The sequence below is a fragment of the Nyctereutes procyonoides genome, unplaced genomic scaffold, assembly GCF_905146905.1.
Source record: "Nyctereutes procyonoides isolate TBG_1078 unplaced genomic scaffold, NYPRO_anot_genome, whole genome shotgun sequence".
Taxonomy (NCBI): Eukaryota; Metazoa; Chordata; class Mammalia; order Carnivora; family Canidae; genus Nyctereutes; species Nyctereutes procyonoides.
The window spans coordinates 1448393-1455161 of NW_026575033.1; the positions used below are offsets into that span (position 1 = coordinate 1448393).

The 6769-nt window shown below is 45.3% G+C and overlaps 1 pseudogene; it reads left to right on the top strand.

Moving 5' to 3' along the window:
• The first annotated feature begins 3336 nt into the window (after positions 1-3336).
• LOC129504656 (DNA (cytosine-5)-methyltransferase 3A-like) lies at positions 3337-5449 on the top strand (annotated as a pseudogene).
• Positions 5450-6769: the final 1320 nt, after the last annotated feature.

Sequence of the window (6769 nt, forward strand, 5' to 3'; positions counted from 1 at the left end):
TGGGGATTTACCCCAAAGATACTGATGCAGTGAAACGCCGGGACACCTGCACCCCGATGTTTCTAGCAGCCATGTCCACAATAGCCAAACTGTGGAAGGAGCCTCGGTGTCCATCAAAAGATGAATGGATAAAGAAGATGTGGTCTATGTATACAATGGAATATTACTCAGCCATTAGAAATGACAAGTACCCACCATTTGCTTCTATGTGGATGAAATTGGAGGGTATTATGCTGAGTGAACTAAGTCAGTCAGAGAAGGACAACCATTATGTGGTCTCATTCATTTGGGGAATATAAAAAATAGTGAAAGGGAATAAAGGGGAAAGTAGAAAAAACGAGTGGGAAATATCAGAAAGGGAGACAGACCATGAGAGACTCCTAACTCTGGGAAACGAACAAGGGGTGGTGGAAAGGGAGGTGGGTGGGGGGTGGGGGTGACTGGGTGATGGGCACTGAAAGGGGCACCTGATGGGATGAGCATTGGGTGTTATGCTATATGGTGGCAAATTGAACTCCAATAAAAAATAAGAAAGAAAGAAAAAAGAAAACAAAATTACCTTTGACAAGGTCAACTGAAATTTGACAAGTTCCTTTTTTTTTTTTTGCACACAATGCCATTGAAATGATATTTTGTGTATAAATACATGCAAGCTCAAAACGAAGAAAAAGAGTCTGGAGCTGGTTCTTGGTAAAGCATCATGCCATGGAAATGGTCGGCCACCAGAAATGAGATCTTGCCACACAGCAATGCTGGGAGTGATCAGAACTCTTAAAATAGTAAAATGAGATCAAGAAGCTTAGTTTTGCTTCTGGAAATATGAATTGCATTTTTTTTTCATTTAACTCAAGCTGAAAAAAAAATTGTGAGTCTTTCTTACTTGAGTCTGTAGGAAATTGATACCTGTGGTGCCTTAGCTCTATCTGCACCAAAACCAAACTCAGGTGAATAGGTTATGGTTGTCTGTCATGAGAGAAGGATGTTACTGATGTATATATAGTATTTGAAAATCAGCCACTTCCGATGTGCTTTTGCTTCACAGGATAGAAGAAATCTTAGTCCATTTTTTTTTCCATCAAATTTGCTGAAATTTGCCTGCCTCAAGTAGTAGCAACTCTCAAGAAATGAAAAAGTTGAGATGTGGCATTTTCCTAACAATACATGTAAAGACTAGAGTGCTTGATTTAGTTTTTATGGAATTGCCACGGTATCTTTGTGTATCGTTGTGTTCATCAGCACCCCCTTAATCATTAAACAGACATGCCCAAAACAGTGTATGCACGTGTGTCTCTATTTAATTGTAATGTGGCCACTGTCTGTTTCCTTCCTATAAAATGGAAATTATAATGTTTGTTAACAAGGTGGTTTTGAGTTTCAAATACAATAGTGAAGAACTCCTTTCTTTGATAGTTACATACAGGCAGGCATTTAGTATTAAATTATAGCACGTGAAAGACCAAAAAGTAGTGACAGGTGGTTGTTATTTCTACTGAAAAAAAAAAAAAAACACCATTTTTTTTTTTTAAGTCTTAGTTACGCTTGCTCATGAGTTTTAAGCTTGGTGGTTTTTCAAAGTAAATGTGACTAGTAAATGGTGAAGCAAAGTTACTAATAACCTGGTTTTAGAAAAACAGTGAATAAACAAATTGATGTTGCTAGCATTTAAGTGGCACAGTAGCATGTGTACTCTTACAAGGATCTTTCTGTAATTTCTATAAAATGTTCTTTTAAAGTAAAGTTTACTGTGCCCCTCTCGTCCATTCTCTGTTTCTTACTAGCTGCCCCCACTCCCAGCCTCTATCACACGCAAACCTCAAGTGTGTCTTTGGACCCATTCTGTTCATTTTCAAGTATGTCAACAAGCAAGAGAGAGAAAGAGAACCACACGTGAGCATACGCGAGAATGTGCACAAGTGCTAGAAGGGGCAGAGGGAGATGGAGAGAGAAACTTTAGCAGACTCCCCACAGAGTGGGAGTCCCCACTGACTCTGAGATCAGGACCTGAGCCCAAACCAGGAGTCAGAGCGTAACCAACTGAGCCACCCAGGGGCCCAGGCAGAGACCTCTTCTTGATTGGCTTTGACTTTATTTGAACATGGTAGGAGCCACTATATTGAAAGGGTTAAAGCAGCAGAATGACGATATCAGACTGTTTTTTTTTTTGTTTTGTTTTGTTTTGTTTTGTTTTGTTTTGTTTTAGAAGTAAAATTTAGTTGCTACGGAGATGGGATGGGCCTGGAGATTTCCAGGTCAAGACGATGGCAATGAAGCCGTGGTGAGGGAAGGAAGGTGATTTTTGTTTTGAGAAAGGGAGTTGGATGCTCAGCCTGCCCTCACCAGCAGGGTGTTTCTCAACTTCTTGAAACTCCTCCCCCGTGTTGGTTAAACCTCAGCTCCTAGAACCACACCCACTAATCCAACCACCAGATTGTTGATGCCAGGCCATCCGGGGTTGAGAGAGGGCTCCAGAGACCTGCACAAGTCCTGACATAACACTTCTTACATATTTGAATATCTTCTCATAAGAAAGGTGATTTTAGTTTTATGTTCATTTGCTATTTGGCAGTTAACCAAGTAGAACTTGGTACTGTGTAGTTGGATACCTGGATCTTGAATTGAGGATAATTAGTAAGTTGTAGGTTGTAGGTAATAGACTTGGGAGTCAGGTTGCCAGATAAAATACAAGGCATCCAGTTTAATTTGAACTTAAGAGAAACTAATTTATTTATTTTTTTAGTGGACGTATGAACTGTGCTGTTTTTTTATATTTCCTTTTGTGAAATCTCGCAACTCTGATTGGGGTGTCATCAACATTTAGATAGTAACACTCTTTGTAACCACTTTATTGAGACATATATCAGACAGTTTACCCATTTCAAGTATATATGCAAGGATGTGAAATGTATGCACAAAGTGATGCAGCCACCTCCACGATTCTAGAATAATTTCATCTCCTCCCCAAAAACCCCTGTCTCCCTGTCTCATGTAGCTGTCTACCCCTAACCCTTCATCCTCTGACCCTTCCTCACTCCAGCCCTATGCAACCACTAATCTACTTTCTGTTTCTATTTACCTGTTCTGGACAATTGATATAAATGGAATCATATGGTGGGTAGATTTGTTTGCGATCGGCTCCTGTCACTTAGCTTAATCCACATGATAACACGTAGCAATACTTCATACCTTTTTATGGCCCAGTAGTATTTATGGATATACCAGCTTTGTTAATCTCTTTATCCAGCTTTGGACATTTGGGTCGTTTCTACCTATGATGAATAATGCTGCTAAGAATCTTCACAGAGGGGCTGCACCTGGCCTTATGGACTGAGAAGAAAAGCCAAGGTGATCGCAGTAATGAATGCTGTGGAAGAAAACCAGGCGTCTGGCGAGTCTCAGAAGGTGGAGGAGGTCAGCCCTCCTGCAGTGCAGCAGCCCACCGACCCTGCATCCCCCACTGTGGCCACCACACCTGAGCCCGTGGGGTCAGATGCTGGGGACAAGAACACCACCAAAGCAGCCGACGATGAGCCGGAGTACGAGGACAGCCGGGGCTTTGGCATTGGGGAGCTGGTGTCTGGTGTGGGGGAAACTTCGGGGCTTCTCCTGGTGGCCAGGCCCCATTGTGTCTTGGTGGATGACGGGCCGGAGGCGAGGAGCTGAAGGCACCCGCCGGGTCATGTGGTTTGGAGATGGCAAGTTCTTGGTGTGTGTTAAGAAGTTGATGCCGCTGAGCTCCTTCTGCAGTGCTTTCCACCAGGCCACCTACAACAAGCAGCCCATGTACTACAAAGCCATCTATGAAGTCCTGCAGGTGGCCAGTAACCGCGCGGGGAAGTTGTTCCTGGCGTGCCACGACAGTGATGAGAGTGACACTCCCAAGGCCATGCAGGTGCAGAACAAACAGATGATCGAGTGGGCTCTCAGAGGGTTCCAGCCTTCTGGTCCCAAGGGCCTGGAGCCACCCGAAGAAGAGAAGAACCCCTACAAAGAAGTTTACACAGACACGTGGGTCGAACCTGAGGCAGCTGCCTATGCACCACCCCCACCAGCCAAAAAGCCCCGAAAGAGCACAACTGCGAAGCTTAAGGTCAAGGAGATCATTGATGAATGCACAAGAGAGCGGCTGGTGTACGAAGTGCGGCAGAAGTGCCGGAACATCAAGGACATTTGCATCTCTTGTGGGAGCCTCAACGTTACCCTGGAACACCCTCTCTTTGTTGGAGAAATGTGCCAAAACTGTAAGAACTTCTTCCTGGATTGTGCACACCAGCACAATGATGACAGCTACCAGTCCTACCACACCATTTGCTGTGGCGGGGGGGTGGGGTGGGCGCGCGCGAGGTGCTCACGTGTGTGGGAACAATAACTGCTGCAGGTGCTTTTGTATGGAGTGTGTGGATCTCTTAGTGGGCCCGGGGCCCGCCCCGGCAGCCATCAAGGAGGACCCCTGGAACTGCTACATGTGTGGGCACAAGGGCACCTACGGGCTACTGCGGCGGCGGGACGCCTGGCCCTCACGGCTCCAGATGTTCTTCGCCAATAACCATGACCAGGAATTTGACCCTCCGAAGGTTTACCCGCCTGTCCCAGCCGAGAAGAGGAAGCCCATCCGGGTGCTGTCTCTATTTGATGGAATTGCTACAGGGCTCCTGGTGCTGAAGGACTTGGGGATTCAGGTGGACTGCTACATCGTCTTCGAGGTGTGAGAGGACTCCACCACGGTGGGCATGGTATGGCGCCAGGGGAAGATCATGTATTTCGGGGATGTCTGCAGCGTCACGCAGAAGCAGATCCAGGAGTGGGGCCCGTTCAATCTGGTGATTGGGGGCAGTCCTTGCAATGATCTCTCCATGTCAATCCTGCCCGTAAAGGACTCTACGAGGGCACTGGCCGGCTCTTCTTTGAGTTCTACCACCTGTTGCATGATGCGCGGCCCAAGGAGGGAGATGACCGCCCCTTCTTCCGGCTCTTTGAGAATGTGGTGGCCATGGGCATTAGTGACAAGAGGGACATCTAGTGATTTCTCGAGTCCAACCCTGTGATGATTAATGCCAAAGAAGTGTCAGCTGCACACAGGGTCCACTACTTCTGGGGGAACCTTCCTGATATGAACAGGAGGCCATTGGCATCCACTGTGAATGATAAGCTGGAGCTGCAGGAGTGTCTGGAGCACGGCAGGATAGCCAAGTTCAGCAAAGTGAGGACCATTACTACTAGGTCGAACTCCATAAAGCAGGGCAAAGACCAGCATTTCCCCGTCTTCATGAATGAGAAAGAGGACATCTTATGGTGCACTGAAATGGAAAGGGTGTTTGTCTTCCCTGTCCACTATACCGATGTCTCCAAAATGAGCCGCTTGGCGACGCAGAGACTGCTGGGCTGGTCGTGGAGGGTGCCGGTCATCCGCCACCTCTTCGCTCCACTGAAGGAATATTTTGCTTGTGTGTAAGGGACATGAGGGCAGACTGAGGTAGTGACACAAAGTCAAACAAACAAAAAAACCACAAAACACAACAACATAAGGATGGAGAGAAGTATCCGCACCCAGAAGAGAAAAAGGAAATTTAAAATAAAAACCAGAGGCGGCAGAAGTACCAGAGGGCTTTGCCTTGCACAAAGGGTTGGACGTCATCTCCTGATTTTTCAGTGTTAATTTTCAGTCCTATTTAAAAACGAAACCAAGCTCCCTCCCATCCCCCCCCCCTTTTTTTGGTCAAACCTTTTGTTTTCTACTCTTTTCAGAGGGGTTTTCTGTTCGTTTGGGTTTTTGTTTCTTGCTGTGATTGAAATAAGAGGGTATATTGCAGCAAAAACCAGTAACAGGAAATAATAACAATACCTTGCAGAGGAAGGACAGGAGGGAAAAAAAAGGAAATTCTACAGAAATCTATATATTGGAGTTTTTTTTTTCTAATTATATATCTTTTTTTGTTGTCTTTAGCCTGATCAGATAGGAGCACAAGCAGGGGGCAGAAAATAGTGACGCTCAGTGGCAGAATTTCCTTCCAGCCGCTGAGCTGTCTTGCCAGCACTATTCCTGGTCATGCAGAACAGAGCCCAACGAGCAGCAGGGAGACAGATCACACAAGACCCTTTTATACAGTATTTCAGGTGCCTACCACACAGGAAACCTTGAAGAAGATCAGTTTCTAGAAGCCACTGTTACCTCTACCAGTTTACATATATATGACAGATATGATATATATATATATATATATATATATATATATATATATATATATAAAAGGTACTGTTAACTACTGTACAACCTGACTTCATAATGGTGCTTTAAAACAGCGAGATGAGTAAAAACATCAGCTTCCACGTTGCCTTATGTGCAAAGGGTTTTAACTTGGATGGAGAAGGGAGGCAGCTTGAAGGTGAATCGTTGCCATGGTGGGCTGTCCCCCTGGTGTTTAACAAGGTGAAGGAGGAGAATTTGGGACCCACGTACTCCCACTTCTCCATGCCAAAAATGGGTGAGAGGTGAGACGGGGTGGGTCGGATCATGGAGGGCTGAGAGTCGGATTCATCCAGGCTCACGCAATAACCTTTCGATTTTTTTTTTCCAAAAAAAGGAGACTCCCTCGGCAAGATGGCAGGATAAAGGGGTCTTCATTCCCAATTTCTCACATTAGCCGATTCAAGGGCTCCTTGTGGTGGGATCAGAAGTTATCCATAGTGTGGGAAAGTGACCGTTAAAAACCCGACCTGGAGAAAAAAAAAAAAAGAATCTTCACATACAGGTATTTATGTGGGCATATTTTCA